At 42.5% G+C, this 22,313-nt stretch overlaps 1 protein-coding gene across 2 annotated transcripts in view; it reads left to right on the top strand.

Moving 5' to 3' along the window:
• Positions 1–22,313, top strand: part of XIRP1 (xin actin binding repeat containing 1) — a 65,385-nt gene that overhangs the window by 7,334 nt on the left and 35,738 nt on the right. For both annotated transcript variants that reach the window (XM_070726420.1, XM_070726421.1), the window contains exon 2: positions 9,443–9,524. The gene's annotated coding sequence lies outside the window, so the exon portion shown is untranslated. The remainder of the gene's footprint in view (positions 1–9,442; positions 9,525–22,313) is intronic.

Here is a 22,313-nt window from a genome sequence, read left to right as displayed (position 1 = left end):
CTCCTTTTTTCTCCTCCTCTTCCTCTGTCTCTTCCTCCCCTCCTTGTCTGTTTCCTGTTCCCATTCCTCTTTCCTTCCTTTTTTTTTTGTTCAGCCTTTTTGTGTTCAACATTATCTAGAAACCTCCAAGTTCATGGGGAGGTTAGTAGAATGAAAAAGTAAATAAAACTATTTTGTAATCTTGCAGCACTTTGTGCCAAATCACCCTCTTTTTTTCTTTTTTACAGTCAGATTTTCATCTTAAATCCCCATATTAGGTAATAAGGTTTATTAACCTTCCTGTGTTTCTTTGTAATGTATTTTATTTTCACTGGGTTTAATTTTTAAAATATTTTGGACCCCGTCCACGAAACTCTGATTCATGGGTGGATTAAAAATCCAATTAAAAGTTCAAAGACTGATAACATTAAAGCAGAATCAAAGGCATCTAACTCTAGCACTCCCCGAAGAAGAGAGGCAGGCGCACGGGAATGGTTAAATAAGTCAAAATGGTCAAAAAAGTCAAAATGGTAGCTGCAGCTAAGTGACCAGCACCATGTTCCTTTAAATGGTCAAATGGTCAAAAAAGTCAAAATGGTAGCTGCAGCTAAGTGACCAGCACCATGTTCCTTTAAATAGTCAAATGGTCAAAAAAGTCAAAATGGTAGCTGCAGCTAAGTGACCAGCACCATGTTCCTTTAAGTGGTCAAATGGTCAAAAAAGTCAAAATGGTAGCTGCAGCTAAGTGACCAGCACCATGTTCCTTTAAATGGTCAAATGGTCAAAAAAGTCAAAATGGTAGCTGCAGCTAAGTGACCAGCACCATGTTCCTTTAAATGGTCAAATGGTCAAAAAAGTCAAAATGGTAGCTGCAGCTAAGTGACCAGCACCATGTTCCTTTAAATGGTCAAATGGTCAAAAAAGTCAAAATGGTAGCTGCAGCTAAGTGACCAGCACCATGTTCCTTTAAGTGGTCAAATGGTCAAAAAAGTCAAAATGGTAGCTGCAGCTAAGTGACCAGCACCATGTTCCTTTAAATGGTCAAATGGTCAAAAAAGTCAAAATGGTAGCTGCAGCTAAGTGACCAGCACCATGTTCCTTTAAGTGGTCAAATGGTCAAAAAAGTCAAAATGGTAGCTGCAGCTAAGTGACCAGCACCATGTTCCTTTAAATGGTCAAATGGTCAAAAAAGTCAAACTGGTAGCTGCAGCTAAGTGACCAGCACCATGTTCCTTTAAATGGTCAAATGGTCAAAAAAGTCAAAATGGTAGCTGCAGCTAAGTGACCAGTACCATGTTCCTTTAAATTGTCTTCAATATGCATTGCGTACACTGCACACACAATGCATATTAGAGAGAGGTGCAGCTTCACTTGCCAACTTGTTTTCTGGCTGTTCATGAAAAGAAACACCTATAAAAACCCTAAGAACCATAAAATAATTATATTTTCCTAGCAAAACTATATTATCATGGTTATAAACTGAATGGGGGTAGTAGACCAGTGTTTCGCAACCTTGGCAACTTGAAGATATTTGGACTTCAACTCCCAGCATTCGCTGGCTGGGGAATTCTGGGAGTTGAAGTCCAGATGTCTTCAAATTGCCAAGGTTGGGAAACACTGTAGTAGAGGATACAGTAGGTTTTTCCCCGTCCAAGTGGACTTCAACTCTCAGTTTTCCAGAGCCAGCAGAGAATTCTGGGAATTGCAGTCCACTCATCTTCAATTGGCCACGGTTAGTAAACACTGGGATAGAGGAACCAAAGAGGAATTTCAGGGATTCCCAAACTTGCCAACTTTAATGGAGCACCCACAACTCTAGGAAGCAACCTGTTCCATTGATTGATTGATTGATTGATTGCTTTCGCTTTCAGGAAATTTCTCCATAATTCCAGGATGGTTAATTGGTTCGTTCATTCATTCATTCATTCATTCATTCATTCATTCATTCACTCACTCACTCACTCACTCACTCACTCACTCACTCACTCACTCATTCATTCATTCATTCATTTATTGGATTTATATGCCACCCCTCAGTGAGAACTCAGAGCAGCTTACAACATGTAAAAGGAAACAGTGAAATACTATAGCTAAATCCAATTAATTAAAAGTAGATAAACGAATCCCCCAATTTTGTTATAAAAACCAACCATACTCATTCAGACAATAATCCCACATAACATTCGTTGGCCAGGGGGCTAGGGTCTATTCGGCCCAAACCTGGTGGCATAAATGAGTCTTAAGACTCTTGCGAAAGGCGAGGAGGGTGGGGGCAGTGCGGATTTCCAGGGAGAGCTGATTCCAGAGGGCCGGGGCCCCTACAGAGCAGGCTCTTCCCATAGGCCCTGCCAAGCGACATTGTCTAGTTGACAGGACCTGGAGAAGGCCAACTCTGTGGGACCTGACCGGTTGTACGGCAGAAGGCGATCCCGCAAATAATCTGGTCTGATGCCCTGTAGGGCTTTATAGGTCATTACCAACACTTTGAATTATGCCTGGAAACCAACCGGCAACCAATGATAGTTACAACCTGCAATGATTGAGCTTCTACCTGTTCTGTCTGGGTTCCCCCAGATCTCAACACCAACTGGAAAAAACAGCCAGACACGCTGGTAAAAGCAAAAGTACTTTATAGCTTGAAAAATAAACACAGAGAAAAACCTGTTCTTCCCAACAGGCAGGCTAGGAGACTTTACAGCAGAGTCCTGATGTCCAGACAATACAGCAAACTTCTTGCTGGCACACCCACCACTGTAGAGCATAAGACCCCCACCTTTCCCCCCCAAGGTTTCTGTATTCAAAGTCACAAACCAGAATTCCAAGACGCCAAAGATCACAGCCAGGTCCCAGGACTCCCAAAGATAATACTCCACAAGCCAGGAATGGTGGGTCTGCCTTTTAGCCTTTCCAGAGAGCACCACACCCAAACCCAGCTGTTGCCTCTTTAGTGCTGAAAGTACCTGGCTAATTGGTCCCTTCTTTGTGTTGCTCTTCTCTGTCGCAGATCGATTATTGCTTGTGCATTTTCTCTAAGGAATCCAGGCTGCTTGCTGGGGAGAGCTCCCTCTCGGGGGCCTCTGGCTGTTCCCCCTCTTCCTCAGCCTGGGATTCCTCCTCCTCGTCTGCCTGAACCTCCTGTTCCTCATCCTCCCCCTCTGAGCAGGAAACCGACAGAAGATCAGCCGTTCCCTGAGGGGCCTCGGACGGAACCACAACATTACCCATTGCCTCTTTTCCTACCCTCCGTTGCTTTGGAGAATAAGTCAACCCCCTCTTCTGTGTGATAGGCCCCTTAAGTATCGGAAGACAAGGTATCATGTCAACCCCTAAACTTTTTCTTTGCTAGGCTCAACACACCTAGTTCCTTTAACCATTCATCCAGTGAAGGGCTAGCAATTTTTTTACTACCACCCTGGGGGCGTGGCTTAAGCATTTTCTTGCAACATCTTTCAGTGCAAATTGGGTGCTCTGGGGTGGAGCTCCATTTTCGCTACCCTACTGCGTCCCCCCCCCGCCTCGCCCATCCGGGCAGGAGCCCACCTCTGCATTCATCACACTATTTGCCTTCAGCAACAGAGTGGTTAATGCCAAGGATGAGTGGTGGGTAGCAGCTGGTGCCCCCAGGTGCACAGCTCTGGTAGGAAAATCCCGGATGCATGCGCAGCTGCGCAGCCATGATGCGCTCCCCCACGAGATTTGCCAAATCTTGCGCGAGAACGTAAGCGTGTGAGGGATTTTGGCTATTTTCGCCAATTTTTCACTTCTGTGCATGCGCCCACAATGACCTCCAAGGGAACTCCAGTAGCAGGTAAGAAGAGCAGCCCTTCACTGCCCTTGATGCTCTACCCACTCATTGTTACAGCCTCAAACCTTCGCATTTGATGCGTTCCCATTCTACCCCCTTCATAGCTTCCATCTCAAACTGTCTACCGTGGACCTCACCCCATTCTTAAGAGGTCCGTAAAGAGGGTGCACATAACCCTCCACCAGCATGCCTACCCGTAGTGGGTTGTTGTCGGTGTGGTAGGGGACCGCGCACCAGTAGCAGTCATTAGATTGTGTAATTGGTAGAAGTCCTATGAAAGCCGCCATCTTTTTTCTTCAACTTTTCATATTTTGTACTCTGTGCATGAGTTTTCAGTGATTTTTTGTGTGCGTGAGATTTCTGTGATTTTTTATGTGCATGAGATTTTGGTGGGTTTTTTTATGTGCATAAGATTTTGGTGATTTTTTGTGTGCATGAGATTTCAGATTTTTTTTGTGTGCATGAGATTTTGGTGATTTTTTTCTGTGCATGAGATTTTGGTGATTTTTTTCTGTGCATGAGATTTTGGTGATTTTTTGTGTGCATGAGATTTTGGTGATTTTTTGTGTGCATGAGATTTCAGATTTTTTTTGTGTGCATGAGATTTTGGTGATTTTTTTCTGTGCATGAGATTTTGGTGATTTTTTTCTGTGCATGAGATTTTGGTGATTTTTTGTGTGCATGAGATTTTGGTGATTTTTTGTGTGCATGAGATTTCAGATTTTTTTTGTGTGCATGAGATTTTGGTGATTTTTTTGTGTGCATGAGATTTTGGTGATTTTTTGTGTGCATGAGATTTTGGTGATTTTTTGTGTGCATGAGATTTCAGATTTTTTTTGTGTGCATGAGATTTTGGTGATTTTTTTCTGTGCATAAGATTTTGGTGATTTTTTTCTGTGCATGAGATTTTGGTGATTTTTTTTGTGTGCATGAGATTTTGGTGATTTTTTGTGTGCATGAGATTTCAGATTTTTTGTGTGTGCATGAGATTTTGGCGATTTTTTGCTTCTGTGCATTTGCAGAAGCAAAAAACCCACCAAAATCTCAAGCATGCGCGCATCCCCTTGCAAGATTTCAGTGTGGTTTTGCTTCCTGCACAAATGCAGAAGAAAAATATGCTGGAGACATGCGTGCATAGCACATGTGCACACGCAAGACAACTGAAGCTGCGCACGCAGTGCACCAGCAGCGGCAGGATTATCAATTCGCCCCTGGTGCCTACTATCTCTGTCTTATTGGCTCTATTTATCTGTATTTACTTCCTTTCTTCATGTTTATGTTCACACCTATACTTGTTGTCGTGCACATGTTTGATAAACAAACAAGCAATAAATAAATATTTAGCCTCCAGATCTTTTATCATCTATGTTGTTTTTTCCTGCACTCTTTCTAGGGCCTCAGCATCTTCTTGTGTCTGTCTATTGTGGTCAGAATTGGGTGCAACTGCATTGACCTTCTTGGCAGCTGCAACAGATTGCTGGCTCACACTTAAATGATGTTCACCTAGACCTTCTCACAGTTACAACTTTTCAGCCGGGAACTATATATTCCGTACTTGTGCATTACTGAACCTGTGCATCTGGGTTTTCTGCCTAAGTTGCACGACCTTATTTTTCTCACCAATGAAATATTTTTTGTTAGATAGGGCCCAGGGGTCGAAACGGTCAAGATCTTTCTGGGTCTTGAACCTGTCTTTTGGAGTATTTGCCAGGCAGGGGTTCCAATTTACCACTTCTACCAATGCTGTTGTGCGCGCAGCTCCAAGTGATCAGCGGGTGGGTGCATGCACGCATCTGGCAGCACATGCACACATTGGAGTGAGATTTGGCTTCTGCACATGCGCAGGAAGCAAATCTTGCAAGGGGACATGCAGGCGCGCAAAATTTTGGTGAATTCTTTTGCTTCTGCGCATGTTGGGAAGCAAAAAAATCACCAAAACGCGCCAAAATCTCTCACGTACATGCATCCTCCCGCAAGATTTTGCTTCCTGAACCTGCGCAGAAGCCAAATCTCACTCCAATGTGCCCACCCGCCCATCAGTCACCCAGAACTGCATACGAAGCTCCATCTCTGCTATGGTACGGCATCCAGCCCCCACCCAACCCGTTCCAGTAGCAACCTGATACTGGCGTTGGCTATTCCTGCCTGTTTGGTGTTGTCTGCAAATTTGATGAGTTCCCATTCTATCCCATCATCTAGATCAGTGATGGTGAAACTTTTTTCCCTCGGGTGCCGAAAGAGTGTGCGCAAGTGCTATTGCACAAGCGCAAGAGCCCAGTCCTGCATAAACCACACCCACAGTGTGGTAGTAAAAAAATTGGTAGCCCTTCACTGGGTTTGGGTGACCATCATTTGCAACCTCTGGCATGCAAGGTCAGTAGGTGTTGTGGTTCCGTCTGAGGCCCCTCAGGGAACGGCTGATCTTCTGTTGGTTTCCAGCTCAGAGGGAGAGGCTGAGGAACAGGAGGTGCAGGCAGACGAGGAGGAGGAATCCCAGGCTGAAGAAGAGGGAGGACAGCCAGAGTCCCCCCAGAGGGAGCTCTCCCCAGCAAGCAGCCTGGATTCCTTAGAGGAAAATGCACAAGCCATAATTGATCTGCGACAGAGAAGAGCTACTCAGAGAAGGGATCAATTGGCTAAGTACTTTCAGCATTAAAGAGGCAACAGCTGGGTTTGGGTGTGGTGCTCTTTGGAAAGGCTAAAAGGCAGACCCACCCTTCCTGGCTTGTGGAGTTTTATCTTTGAGAGTCTTGGGACCTGACTGTGAACTTTGGCGTCTTGGAATCCTGGTTTGTGCCTTTGACTACTGAAACCTTGGGGTGGGTGTGCCAGCAAGAAGCTTGCTGTATTGTCTGGACATCAGGACTCTGCTGTAAAGTATTATAGCCTGTCTGTTGGGAAGAACAGGTTTTCCTCTGTGTTTATTTTTTCCAGCTATAAAATACTTTTGGCTTTTACCAGAGTGTCTGGCTGTTTTTTCCAGTTGGTGTTGAGGTCTGGGGGAACCCAGACAGAACAGTAGGGAAGCAAGATTCACTTAAAAACTGTATTACTAACTTATCAGTTACAGTGGTTCACTTAACTGAGGCAAAAAAAGATGGGGCAAAATTCACTTAAGAGCTGTTTTGCCTAGCAGCAGAAATTTTCGGCTCAATTTGTTGTTGTAAGTCGAGGATTTCCTATACACCCTGCTTCTAGGATCCCTTCACAGCTGAAAGTGGCTATTTTGAAGAGTTGAAATATAAACCAGACAAAAAAATTTTTTTTTTAAACTCCAAGATGTATGAACTCAAAAGTGCAAGAATTCCCCAGCCGGTATGAAAAACAAAAGATTAAATTGCTGATTATGATTCTGACCTGCAAAATATGCTCATCTCTCTTTTGGCCATATAAAACAAAGTTTTATTTTAAAAGCTTATAAAAATAAATAAAGCAACAAAAAATGACTAGCGGCCTGGAAGCAAAAATAAATGAAGAATGGGAGCAGGGATTGAACTATTCTATTCTATTCTATTCTATTCTACTCTCCATTCCCATTCCATTCTATTCATTCTTCTTCCCTTCTCTTCTCTCCTCTCTCCTTCCATTCCATTCCATTGCATTCCATTCCGTATTTTCTCTTCTCTTCTCTTCTCTTCCATTTCCAATGGGAAAAAAAGGATTAACAATGCTTTATAAGCCTCTCTATGCCAGGGATCACCAACATTTTAGACCTGAGGGACCACTAAATTCATAATCTTAAATCCCGCGGACCACTAATATGATTACTATTTTTTAAAGATAAATATCATTTTGTGCAGTATAAAAAATGCAAATAATTTTTCTACGGACCACCAACATTTTCTCATGGACCACCAGTGGTCTCTGGACCACTGCTCTAAGCATATTGCATATTACGCAATCAACATATTGCCCCCAGCACTCCGGGTCCTCATTTTACCCATTTTGGAAAGATGGAAGGCTGGGTCAACCTTGAGCCGGTGGGACTTGAACTGCCAAACTGCTGGCAGTCCGCAGAACTGGCCTAGAGTACTGCATTCTAACCACTGCACCACCACAGCTCTAGGGATGACATAATAGCAGTGTTGCAATAGTTGAGGGGCTGCCACAAAGAAGAGGGGGTCCACCTATTCTCCAAAGCACCTGGAGTCAGGACAAGGACCAATCTAGAAGAAAAGCAACCTAGAACTCAGGAGACATTTCCTGACATTGAGAATAATTAACTAGTGGGACAGCTTGCCTCCAGAAGTTATGGGGGCTCAAACACTGGAGGTTTTTAAGAAAAAGATCATGTGAAGTGTTAATACCACTTTACAAGGCCTTGGTAAGGCCACAGTTGGAATACAGCATTCAGTTTTGGTCACCACGATGCAAAGCTTCTGCTCAGGCAATCTCACTCTACTCACAAGAGCCTACAAAACTTTTGCCAGACCCATCTTAGACTACTGCTCATCTGTCTGGAACCCATACCACATCTCAGACATCAACACCTTTGAAAACTTCCAAAGATATTTCACCAGAAGAGCCCTTCACTCCTCCACTCGAAACAGAATATCCTACGAAAATAGACTAACAATCCTGGGCCTAGAAAGCCTAGAACTAAGACGCCTTAAACAAGATCTAAGTATTGCCCACAAGATCATATGCTGCAATGTCCTACCAGTCAATGACTACTTCAGCTTCAACCGCAACAACACAAGAGCACGCAACAAATTCAAACTTAATACGAACCGCGCCAAACTAGACAGTAAAAAATATGATTTCAACAATTGAGTTATCGAAGCGTGGAACTCATTACCGGACTCAATTGTGTCAACCCCTAACCCCCAACACTTCTCCCTTAGACTCTCCACGATTGACCTCTCCAGGTTCCTAAGAGACCAGTAAGGGGCGTACATAAGTGCACTGGTGTGCCTTTCGTCCCCTGTCCAATTGTCTTTCCTTTCTTTCACCTATCTTATATATTCTCTTCCTTTCATATATCCTCTCCTCTAAGCTTTCACCCTCTTTTATATTATCACATGTCACTTTCACCCTCTTTTATATTATCACATGTCTATTTTTCTTCCTATGTATTTATGTATTGGACAAATGAATAAATAAAATAAAAAGGATGTTGACACTCTAGAGAAAGTGCAGAGAAGAGCAACAAAGATGATTAGGGGACTGGAGGCTAAAACATATGACGAACGGTTGCAGGAACTGGGCATGGCTAGTTTAATGAAAAGAAGGACCAGGGGAGACATGATAGCAGCTTTCCAGTATCTCAGGAGTTGCTACAGAGAAGAGGGAGTCAAACTATTCTCCAAAGCACTTGAGGGTAAGACAAGAAGCAATGGGTGGAAACTAAACAAGGAGAGAAGTAACTTAATAACTAAGGAGAAATTTCCTGACAGTTAGAACAATTAATCAGCGGAATAGCTTGTCTCCAGAAATTGTAAATGCTCCAACATTGGAAATTTTAAAGAAAATGTTGGATAACCATTTGTCTCAAGTAGTGTAGGGTTTCCTATCTAAGCAGGGGGTTGGACTAGAAGACCTCCAAGGCCCCATCCAACTCTGTTAAAACTTGAATCAGTAATTTCAGGGCTCATAGCTCACATTCTTCCCCACTTTCCCAAAATATTCTTCTCATTCTTTCCTACCTGTCACCTCTAGTTGACCCCATGTAGAAGAATCAACAAGGCAGCACCATCTACAAAAGGCACGTTGGCTTATCCTGCATTTCAAGTCAACAACTGTGAGTTAATAATTATGACTGGGACCCTGGGATGATATTTCCTAGTTCTCTTTTTAAAAAAACAAAGGTGATTTTAGAGTCAAGGACACTCGGAAGAAGAGAAAATTAATTGGAATGTTGTTTCTTCCTTGATGGCTTGTGTTTATCTTCTATTCCTTCCTGCTTATCATCTGTGGTCCTGGATGCTCTTGGAGCTGTGGTTGTTTTCTTGCAAAGGTTTTAATTAATCAACTCGGTAAAAGGGAATCTGGGTTTTTCCCCCTCTCTGTTTATATAAAAATGACTTGACCCATCAGGGTTGTCTTGATGGCTCCTTGATTAGCCTGCTGTTTGAATAGGTTTGATTGTTTCTCTGAGAATTCCTGAAGACTGTCACTCGGACAAATCAGCTTAGCAACAGGCTTGGAAATAAACAGCATCCTCATCCCATCCAAAGGAGGCAATCAAAAATGAAACCTGTCAAGCAATCGACACCTAAATAAGCAGAGATTCAGATTCAGCCAATAACCAAGCAATAAAAAGAATAAGGGTTAGTGATTTAGGGGTACTGATTTCTGACAGTCTCAAAATGGGTGAATATTGGGGTCAGGTGATAGGGAAAGCGAGGGGCGGCATACAAATCTAATAAATAAATAAAATAATAAATAAATAAGTAGAATGCTTGGCTGCATAGCTAGAGGTATAACAAGCAGGAAGAGGGAGATTGTGATCCTGCTATGTAGACCGTTGGCGAGACCCCATTTGGAATAATGTGTCCAGTTCTGGAGACCTCAACTACAAAAAGTTATTGACAAAATTGGACGGGTCCAAAGACGGGCTACCAAAAACGGTGGAAGGTCTTAAGCATAAAACGTATCAGGAAAGACTTCATGAACTCAATCTGTATAGTCTGGAGGACAGAAGGAAAAGGGGGGACATGATCGAAACATTTAAATATGTTAAAGCGTTCAATAAGGTTCAGGAGGGAAGTGTTTGTGATAGGAAAGTGAACAAGGGGCCACAATCTGAGGTTAGTAGGGGGAAAGATCAGAAGCAACGTGAGAAAATATTATTTTAGTGAAAGAGTAGTAGATGACTGGAACAAACTTCCAGCAGACATGGTTGGTAAATCCACAGGAACTGAATTTAAGCATGCCTGGGGTAAACATGTATCCATCCTAAGATAAAATACAGGAAATAGTATAAGGGAAGACTAGATGGACCATGAGGTCTTTTTCTGCCATCATAGAAATATAGAAACATAGAAGACTGACAGCAGAAAAAGTCCATCTAGTCAGTGGTAATACTGTTTCCTGTTTTTTATCTCCTGTGTTTCTATGTTTACAAAGAACTACAACTAAGACAGGGAAACTGACATTAAACGATAGTCTGATCAAAAAACTACCAAGACCACCAGCACAGGTACAAGGAAAACCACTTGTCTATAAACAGTGCCAAAGCCCGCTTCCCTTAGGTACCAATGAGGTTATGCTATTGGGTAATGAAACATTTGCAAACCCCCCCCCCCCAACCCCCAGTTATTAAACACAGAGTTCTTTAAAACCCTCTGTTTCTAGTATTGGTTGACAAGGTATGACGAGGAGGAATCCATATCCCAAGAAAGGTGGTAGGACAAGGTACTATATATATATTTAAAAAGCCAGCAAACTCTACCTCCCAGTGCACTGATAATGTAACCTACCCTAGTAATTTTAAAAAAGTGCAATGAAAGAATAGCAAAATCAGACAAAGCATGAATTTCTTTCTCCTAGACCAGAGGTAGGCAAAGATGGCTCTTCTATGACATGTGGACTCCAACTCCCAGAATTCCTGAGCTAGCATGATTGTCTCAGGAATTCTGGGAGTTGAAGTCCACAAGTCATAGAAGAGCCAACTTTGCCTACTCCTGTCCTAGACTACTTAAATGAAGGACTAACAGACAGATTAGTTATCCATCTGTTCTTTGCTTATTTTGGCTCAAAATACAAGTAGTCCTTCACTTAATGACTGGTCACAGTGAAGTTATGATGTACGTCCCAAAAGGTACTTATGAACTGATTTCAGGGTTACAATAGCTACATTCTTCCTGGCTCACATTTGCAGCCAATTTGCAGCATCCTGTAGTCATGTGACCAAGATTTTCATACATATGTAGCCTAGAGGTTAATTCTCTGCTCTGAAAGGCAAAGGCTGCAAGTTCAAATCCCAGTGAGGGTATGGCTAGCTGATGAGGCCAGAACAAGGACGAAATAGATCTATCCTAGTCTCCCTTCATTTTCAAATTCAGCAAAAACATGTTACACATATATGAAATATATATATATGTTTTCATAGATTTTCATAGGTACAGGTATGAATGTGAAGGTCTTGGCATATTTGGATTTCTTCCCGTGCAGGATTCAGATATTTCTGGCGACGTTTCGACGAGGTTCCACTCGTCATCTTCAGGCTGGTGCTTCTGTCCTTGAACATATATATATATATACGAAAACAAATATATATATATATATATATATATATATATATATATATATATGTCACATGTGGGGTTTTTTTTGCTGAATTTGAAAATTAAGGGAGACTAGGAGAGATCTATTTTGGCCTTATTTTGGCCTCATCAGCTAGCCATACCCACTGGGACTTGAACCTGCAACCTTTGCCTTGTAAGGCAGAGAATTATCCTCTAGGCCAGTGTTTCCCAACCTTTTTTGAGCCGCGGCACATTATTCACATTTACAAAATCCTGGGGAACATTGAGGGAGGGGGCTAAAAAAGTTTGGACAAAAAAAACCTCTCTTCCTCCCTTTCACCCTATTTCTCTCTCCCTCCCTCTTTCTTTCCCCCTCTCTCTCCATCCCTCTTTCTTTCCTCCTTCCTTCCTCTCTTTTTTCCTCTTTCTCTCTCCCTCCTTCCCTCCCTCTTTCTCTCTTTCTTGCTTTCTCTCTTTCTCTTGCATTCTCTCTCTCTCTCTTGCTCTCTCTTTTATTCTCTCTTTCTCTCTCCCTTGCTTTCTCTCTCTCTCCCTTGCTTTCTCTCTTTCTCTCTCTCTTGTTTTCCTTCCCTCTTTCTCTTTCTCTCTTTCTTTCTCTCTCTCTCTCTTTCTTGCTTTCTCTTGCTTTCTTTCTCACACACACTCTTTCTTTCTTTCTTTCTCTCTTGCTTTCTTTTTCTCTCCCTCTTGATTTCTCTCTTGCTTTTACTTCTCTCTCTTTCTCTCTTGCTTTCTCTCCTCCTTTTTCTCTCTCTCTCTTTCTCTCTCGTGCACCACACCAGCAACAGAGAGAGAAAGAGAGAGAGAGCGGAGAGAGAGTGGAGGGCGGCTTGCAGGTCCGCGACCCCCTGGATCAGCAGCCCCGCATGGCCCCAGCACGGACTCCGCCATCGCCTTCGCCTCCGCCTAAGAGGCAGCAGCCACATTCACCCCTTCGCCCTCCCAGGTGTCCATGGTGCTCAGCGCCCGGCCACGCTCCGCCTCTGCCTCCCGGTACCCCGCCTGACTGCTACCTGCAGGAATGGGTGGTGGGGCGCCACGAAGGGCGGCGCTTGAAAGCCACCACAGCGCCGTTGTTGTCATCACGGCGCAAAGCCACACAGTCCCGGATCGCTCGGTTCTCCAGCCAGCAAGCCGGCTGCCAGGGAAAGCGGCGCGCTTTTAAAACGCGCGTTTTTCAAATGCGCCGCTTTCCTAGGCAGCAGACTTTGCTGGCCGGAGAAGGGAGCGATTCAGGACTGTGTGGCTTTGCGCCACTTCAAAAATTTCTGTGGGGGGGGGGGTCCTAATGGCTGTGCGGGCGCCCGCCCACGCAGCTTAGAAGCAACAGTGGCCAGTGCCCTCCCACCGGGCCCCAAAAGCTCACGCCATCACCGCTAGGGAAGCTCCAGCCAGGCCAGGCTCGCGGCACACCTGACCATGTCCCGCGGCACACTAGTGTGCCGCGGCACACTGGTTGGGAAACACTGCTCTAGGCTACAGTATCCAATCCCTTCAGCTCTGCACCAGGGAAAGGTTACATATTTTTGTGTCGAATCACCCTGGTGTATTGAAGGAACATCACAGCTCCTTATTTGCCTCTCGGCCCAACCCAGGGCCATTTCCAAGGCAGTTAAATTTTATTGATAGCCGACAATTCTATCTGTATGTGTCACATGTTTTTCCCTTTGAAAATTAAGGGAGACTAGGATAGATCTATTTCGGCCTTATTTTGGCCTCATCAGCTAGCCATACCCTTAGCCATATATAGCCATATATATATAGCCAATTTTTAGGTTTTACATTTAGTGTCTGTTTGGGTATAATGGGTTCATTTCACATGTTAATCACAGCAGCGTTTATTTAACTGTAAAAAAATTAAAATCAGGTTTGGTCGCGTATAATTCACTTAACAACCGCCACAAACTATGACCATAATTCTAGGTTAAATTACAGTCATAAGTTGAGGGTCAGCAGTACTCGTCTTTCTTTCTCAGCTTCTAAGATACTCCATCGTGTTACATGATATATCATGACATTTTTTGCTCTTATGGAGCTATGGTGGGTGTGGATTGCGCATGACACATCCGGCCCATGGGCCATCAGTTTGAGAGGCCTCCTCTAAGATTTCTTTTTATACTTTACCCATTTCTTTGGAGAATGTTTATTCCAAAAGATGATCAAAGAATGGTGGGAATAAATAAATCTGTGTCTGTATCACTTTTGCTGGGTGCCTTGAACACCTTGGTTATTCTTCTTAATGTCTTTTGGAGATGGTGCATTTTAATTAGTCTTGACTCCTGGGAAATGCCCGGATAGATCCTTGTAGTTTTCTTGGCAAAATTTCAGAAGGAGTTTACCATTGCCTCCATGATGGCTTAGCACAGAGATGGCCTGCTACTGGAATGGTCGGGTGCTATGCTCCGGTAGCGATTTTCAGGATATGCACACAGCTGCACATCCCGATGCATGTACATGCACCCCTGTGTGAGATTTGGCTTCTGCGCATGTGCAGCAAGCGAAATCTTGTGTGAAGATGCTCGTGCAAGTGTGATTGTATTTATTTATTTGACTTCTATGCTGCCCAATCCCAAAGGACTCAAAATAATATAGAATGAAATGGAATGGAGCAGAACGGAACAGAACGGAACGGAATAGAACAGAACAGAACAGAATAGAATTCTTTATTGGCCAAGAGTGATTGGACACACAAGGAATTTGTCTTTGGTGCAAATGCTCTCAGTGTACATAAAATAAAAAGATACATTTGTCAAGAATCATGATTGTCACAGGGGTCAAATAAGCAATCAGGAAACAATCAATATTAATAAAAATCTTAAGGACACAAGCAACAAATTACAGTCATACAGTCATAAGTGGGAGGAAATGGGTGGTAGGAATGATGAGAAAAAACTAGTAGTAATAGTCGTGAAGACTTAGTAAATAATTTGACAGTGTTGAAGGATTATTTGTTTAGCAGAATGATGGTGTTCAAGGAAAAACTGTTCTTGTGTCTAGTTGTCTTGAAATATTACACAGGGCAAAACCCGAACTCAGAACAATCTACATACATATACCCGTGAAAATCTACGAAAACAAATATATATAATGTGTGTGTGTATATATATATATATATATGTCACATGTTTTTTGCTGAATTTGAAAATTAAGGGAGACTAGGATAGATCTATTTCAGCCTTATTTTGGCCTCATCAGCTAGCCATACCCTCACTGGGACTTGAACCTGCAACCTTTGCCTTGTAAGGCAGAGAATTAAGCTCTAGGCTACAGTATCCAATCCCTTCAGCTCTGCACCAGGGAAGGATTACATATTTTTGTGTCGAATCACCCTGGTGTATTGAAGGAACATCACAGCTCCTTTTTTGCCTCTTGGCCCAACCCAGGACCATTTCCAAGGCACTTAATTTTATTGATAGCCGACAATTCTATCTATATGTGTCACATGTTTTTTGCTGAATTTGAAAATTAAGGGAGACTAGGATAGATCTATTTCGGCCTTATTTTGGCCTCATCAGCTAGCCATACCCTCACTGGGACTTGAACCTGCAACCTTTGCCTTGTAAGGCAGAGAATTAACCTCTAGGCTACAGTATCCAATCCCTTCATATATATATATGATTACTTCAAATCTTAACTACTTTAGACTATCTCTATTTAGTTTTCTTCACTATTTTTCCCTTCTACCCACATATAGAATTTGTTCCATACTTTATAAGCTAATCAGATATATAGGCACCTAAGAAAACTGTGGTTACTAAGAGTCAGCAGTGAACTAATAGGTGCCCCCGAGAGAGATTGACTAGTCTAGAGAGAAATGTAAGAAGGTGAGTAGATTCTTTATAGACAGAAATAGAAAAGTATGAACACAGATACGATACATCCACCATTCAGCGCTGTGTGTCAATAAGATGAACTGGAAGAAGCCCAAGGATTTTAATGGAATGGGAGACAGACCCGTTATTAGCTGTAGATCACATCATAGCAACGTCACCCAACGATTACGGTATGTCACCCTGACCCAAGTGACTCAGGGTATTTTTTCCCTTGACTGACGACTTTGAAATTTGGGCTCTTTCCCTACGGGGGGTTTTCACATGACCTAATTTTTTGGGTATTGCGAGCTTCCTGGGTGGGCTGCAGCTCCCCCCCCCCCAAAAAAAAAAATCTCTTCCTTTTCCCATCAAGGTTACAAAGGACCTGTGATTGACTCAGCCCGGTGAAATAGCAACTTGGCTACTCTCTAAAAATAGACCACATTTTTCACTCTCCCAACATAGCTCAGGGCTCCCAGATATAATCCGCTTGCAAGGGGCCAGCAAGAGATTCGAGCCAGGCTGACGCTATAGAAGAGTGGAGCAGGACTCCTCTTTAGAGAGACCCCGAGAAAGGAGACCGTCAGAAGGTCCAGGATTTGGGATTTGGGACTAAGCGGCAACTTTCCAGATTTCTGCGTCCCTTGTGTAAGTCAATTTTCAGGGTGTGATGGTGGATAGGGGGGTTAAATTTTGGTTTTTTCTTAAATTCTCTCTGTATAGGCAGTCCTCGACTTGCAACCACAATTGAGCCCAAAATTTCTGTTAAGTGAGATATTTGTTTGCCTTGTTTTACGACCTTTGTTGCCAGAGTTGTTAGGTGAATCATTGTACTGTAGTTGCATGTTTGTTAAGTGAATCTGGCTTCCCGATAAACTTCGCTTGTCAGAAATTTGCAAAAGGTGATCGCATGACCACAACTGCTGCACGAATCCCAACGACAAGTTAGGTCCCACAGAGTTGGCCTTCTTGCTGTCAACTCAACAATGTTGTTTGGCAGGATCCAGGGGAAGAGCCTTCTCTGTGGCGGCCCTGGCCCTTTGGAACCAATTCCCCCCAGAGATTAGAATTGCCCCCACCCTCCTTGCCTTTCTTAAGCTTCTTAAAACCCACCTCTGCCATCAGGCATGGGGGAACTGAGATATTCTTTCCCCCTAGGCCTTACAATTTACTCATGGTATGTTTGTATGTATGTTTGGTTTTATAATAAGGTTTTTTTTAGTTGTTTAGTATTGGATTGTTACATGCTGTTTTTTATCACTGTTGTTAGCCGCCCCGAGTCTGCGGAGAGGGGCGGCATACAAATCCAATAAATAAATAAATAAATAAACTGTCATAATTTCGAAGTCATTTGCCAAGTCTCTAAATTTTGATCATGTGACCCATGGTCATGAGTTTGAAAAAAACAGTCGTCACATTTTTCAGTGCCGTTGTAAGTTTGAACAGGCTCTAGGTTGGACGTCGAGGACCACCAGTACTGAATGGCATGTTCGCTGAGCCAAATCAAAGGCAGAGCTGCGAATTGCTGAAAAATCTCAGTTTGTAATGCTGGTTTAAGATATTTAATCTTCCCATTGTTGAACTATAATGGGGGATTTGATTGGCGGGCATGAAATGTCCTTTGGCCCCAATGAATACCAGCTCCGCTCACTTTCTGGCCGTAACCCAAACTCTGCCATTGGGATGTTAAACGTTCCATTATGGCTTTGAAGCAATTGGTGTGAATTGGTTGCAGAGTTGTAGACAGATAGTTCTCAACTTCCGATTACAATTGGGATATGTATTTTCATTGCTAAACAAGCTGGTTGTAAAGTGAGTCACGTCCTAATTTACAGCCATATTTTTTTACCATGGTTGTTAAATGAATCACTGCAAACCTGGCTTTCCTGTTGACTTTGCTTGTCAGAAGCAAACTGGATAGATCCTAAACAGGGACCCATGTGCTGCAACCTTCATAATTATGTGTAGGTTGCCAACCACCTGAATTTTAACCCTGAGACCTGGAGAATGCTACAAACGTTGTATTTGTGAGGATTGGTCAAAACCCGCTTTTTAAAGTGCATTTGTTAACTTTTACATTCAAATTCAGAATAGAGCTGGAAGAGACATTGGAAGTCTTTTAATCCAGCTCCTTGTTCATGGTGGCGAACCTATGGCATGTGTGCCACAAGTAGCATACGGAGCCATATTGGTGGACCCACCTCTGCCGTCAGGCATGGGGGAACTAAGATAATCTTTCCCCCTTGGCTTCTACAATTTATGCATGGTATGTTTGCATGTATGATTGGCTTTATAACAGGGGTTTTTAGCTGTTTTAGTATTGGGTTTCTACATTCTGTTTTTGTCACTGTTGTTAGCCGCCTCGAGTCCATGGAGAGGGGCGGCATACAAATCCAATAAATAAATGAATGAATGAATGAATGAATAAGCAAGCAAGCAAGCAAGCAAGCAAGCAAGCAAGCAAGCAAGCAAGCAAGCAAGCAAGCAAGCAAGCAAGCAAGCAAGCAAGCAAGCAAGCAAGCAAGCAAGCAAGCAAGCAAGCAAGCAAGCTAGCTAGCAAGCAAGCAAGCAAGCTAGCTAGCTAGCTAGCTCAGGTCCAAATTGGGAAAAGGGCCATTTCTGGCCTCCAGAGGCTCTCTGGGTAGAGTGGGGAAGGCCGTTTTCGCCCTCCATAGGTGCTTAGAAAGTCTCTGAAACCTGGGGAGAGCGTAAAACAGGCGTGCCATCGTTGGCCCAGAGCAGGGGAAGAGACACATGCGCATTTCAGACAAATGAAAATAGAGTACTACTCTACGAGTACTCTAATCGCGTACTACAAAACTGGCTAACTAACCGCACTCAACAGTGACAGCAGTGTTCGAGTATCTCAGGGGTTGCCACAAAGAAGGAGTCCATCTATTCTCCAAAGCAGCTGAGGGTAGAACAAGAAGCAATGGGTGGAATCTCATCAAGGAGTGAAGTAACTTAAAACTAAGGAGAAATTTCCTGACAGTCAGAACGGTTGATCATTGGAACAGCCTGCCTCCAGAAGTTGTGAGTGCCCCAACACTGGAAGATTTTAAGCAGATGTTAGATAACCATCTGTCTGAAGTAGTGTAGAGTTTCCTGCCTAAGCAGGGGGTTGGACTAGAAGACCTCCAAGGTCCCTTCCAACTCTGTTATTATTGTTATTATCATTAGTACCCACAACTTCTGAATAATAATAATAATAATAATAATAATAATAACATCATCATCATTATTATTATTATTATTATTATTATTATTTATTAAATTTGTATGCTGCCCCTCTCCGCAGACTCAGCAATCTCCTCCACTGGTTAATTGTTCCCACTGTCAGTAAGTTTCTAATTCATTCCAGATGGCTTCTCTCCTTGATTAGTTTTCTTGATTAGTGTTCAATTAGTTGATTAGTCCTTGATTAGTTGATTAGAAGGATTAGCTTCCAATAGTCACTAAACAAATGATTGCAAGTCAAGGACCCACCTGTATCCTGCTTTCAGACTGCACCTCTAGACATCATACAAAGCAGTTCCTTCTCTTTCTTTTTTTTAATAAAAATTTTTAATTGATTTTTTAATAATAATAACACATACACAGTACATATAGCACAGTGACCAGTGATCTATGCTCCCACCACCCAACAACATTCAAACCCCTCCACCAAAATGAGGGTGTATCTTATTTATAACGTTTTAAACTAAGAACATTACAAGATTTAGAAATTATATAGAGAGATTCCAGTTTATTCTTTATACCTTGGTCTCAAATTCTACTGTATAACCTCTAATCCTGTCCCGTCTTCCCGATTCCTAGAGAGGCCCCACAGAGGTTTCTCCCCACCTTTTCCGGTTACAGTTTCGTATTTGTAAGTGGAAAATGGCTCTTGAGAAGAGGCAAAAAAATCTTGAATACCCGGTTCTTATCTAGAAAAGTTCGTAAGTAGAGGCGTTCTTAGGTAGAGGTCCTACTGTAGTTGGCAAAGAGGAGCATTGCCCACACCAGAGGTGGGTTTCAGCAGGTTCTGAGCAATTCTGGAGAACTGATACTGAAAATTTTGAGTAGTTTAGAGAACCGGTAAATACCACCTCTGACTGTCTCCTTCCCCCATCTATTCTCTGCATCCTGAGTTTCAGCTGATTGGGAGGAAATGGGGATTTTGCAGTATCCTTCCCCTGCCACGCCCACCAAGCCATGCCCACAGAACTGGCAGTTTAAAAAATTGAAGTCCACCACTGCCCCCCCCCCCCCACCCTATAGACAAGCGAGCACCATTTTTGCTGTTTAAAAGAGCCTCTGTTTTTAGCATGTTGAAGGTTGCATTGGGAAAAATGATGATGCAAAGGAGAGGAGGGTTGGTGTGGTTTTTCCCAGCTGGGGGGTGACGGAAAGGAGGTGTTACCCACCCATCCCGGATTTGTGATTTCTGGTCTTAAAAATCGGTGAAACTCTGCTGTGGATTTTCTGGGGCATAGTTGGGGGAAAGATCAAAAGCAACATGAGGAAATATTATTTCACTGAAAGAGTAGTAGATCCTTGGAACAAACTTCCAGCAGACGTGGTTGGTAAATCCACAGTAACTGAATTTAAACATGCCTGGGATAAACATATATCCATTGTAAGATAAAACACAGGAAATAGTATAAGGGCAGACTAGATGGACCATGAGGTCTTTTTCTGCCATCAGTCTTCTATGTTTCTATGTTTCTATATCTCAAAAAAATAAAGGGAACACTCAAATAAACACATCCTAGATCTGAATGAATGAAATATTCTCATTGAATACTTTGTTCTGTACAAAGTTGAATGTGCACAACAGCAGGTGAAATGGATTGTCAATCAGTGTTGCTTCCTAAGTGAAGTAGACCCAGAGACAGGGTTCAAACAAATCGGTACTTTTTATTCAGCTCAGAGAACAAGTGACAGCTCAGCAAGGCAAGTGACAATTCAGCGAGTACCGACTGACTCTGCTTGGAGAAACCGCTTCTTTTATACATTTGCGGCTCCCGCCAAAGCAAGAGCCAGCCGCGTCTGAGCCAATCAGGAGCGACTTCCTGCTTCAGCTCAGACAGCGCTGGAAGACGGAACAAACTATCTACAGGAAATACAAGGTAGCCATTTCAAGATACAACACTAAGTTTTATTTCAGAGAAGTTTGATTTACTTGGGGTTATATTGTGTTGTTTAAGTGTTCCCTTTGTTTTTTTGAGCAGTGTAGTTTATATAAACATGACATAAACAAAACGTAAGGATAAAAGAATACAATAGGACAGGGACGGTAGGCACAATGGTGCGCTTATGCACACCCTTTACAGACTTCTTAAAAACAGGGAAAGGTTGACTCTAGGCAGTCCAAGGTTGAAGATTTTGGGGTTTGGGGAAGAAACCATAGAGTCAGGTAGTGCATTCCAGGTGTTGATCATTCTATTGCTGAAGTCGTATTTTCTGCAATCGAATTTCGAGCGGTTTACATTTAGCTACGTGCTCGTGTATTGCTGCGGTTGAAGGCGAGGGAGTCATTAACAGGAAGGACGTTTTGGCATATGATTTTATGAACTTGGAATATGGAATTGAAATTTACAATGTGGCTCCCCCATTGCTATATTTACCGACCCTCTGGAATCAGCTCCCTCCAGAGATTAGAACTGCCCCCACCCTCCTTGCCTTTCATAAACTCCTTAAAACCCACATCTGTCGTCAAGCGTGGGGGAACTGAGACATCTCCCCCTGCCTATGTAGTTTTTGTGCATGATATGACTGTATGTATGTTTTTATATTGGGGTTCTTTGCTTTTAGATTTTTAAATGTACAAGTGTTATTTTAGATTTTGAATTATTAGATTTGTCAATGTATATTGCTTTTGTCACTGCTGTGAGCCACCCCGAGTCTGCGGAGACGGGCGGCATACAAATATAATAAATAATTAATAATAATAATAATAATAATAATAATCTACATAGAGCAGCAAATCCACCTGTTTCTCCTTTAACATTGAAACAACAGACTGAGATATGAGGGTTTAGCATTTCTGGATGTAGAAGGAGGACACGTGAGATTGGAATTTAAGATCAGATCCCCCCCCCCCCTGTTTCGGTTAATCAATAGTTGCTTGTCTATGGAGTTCCTTATCTCATGAAGTGTGGCTGAGGTTAAACAGAACATCCTTCCAGCGGCATGAAAATATTCTCAAATGTATTTGAGACAGACCCAGTTTTATAGCGTTGGCTTCCTTGAAAATAATTGAAAACATCTCCTCTATAACCTTCATCATGTATTTTACTATGTGTATATAGATATATACCCACTAAAACCCTCATTGTGTATTGGACTAGATAGATAGATAGATAGATAGATAGATAGATAGATAGATAGATAGATAGATAGATAGATAGATAGATAGATAGATAGATAGATAGATAGACAGACAGATATAGGAGATAGATAGATAGATAGATAGATAGATAGATAGATAGATAGATAGATAGATAGATAGATAGATAGATAGAT

Source organism: Erythrolamprus reginae, chromosome Z (assembly GCF_031021105.1).
Source record: "Erythrolamprus reginae isolate rEryReg1 chromosome Z, rEryReg1.hap1, whole genome shotgun sequence".
Lineage (NCBI taxonomy): Eukaryota > Metazoa > Chordata > Lepidosauria > Squamata > Dipsadidae > Erythrolamprus > Erythrolamprus reginae.
This window is presented reverse-complemented; position numbering and strand designations above follow the sequence as displayed.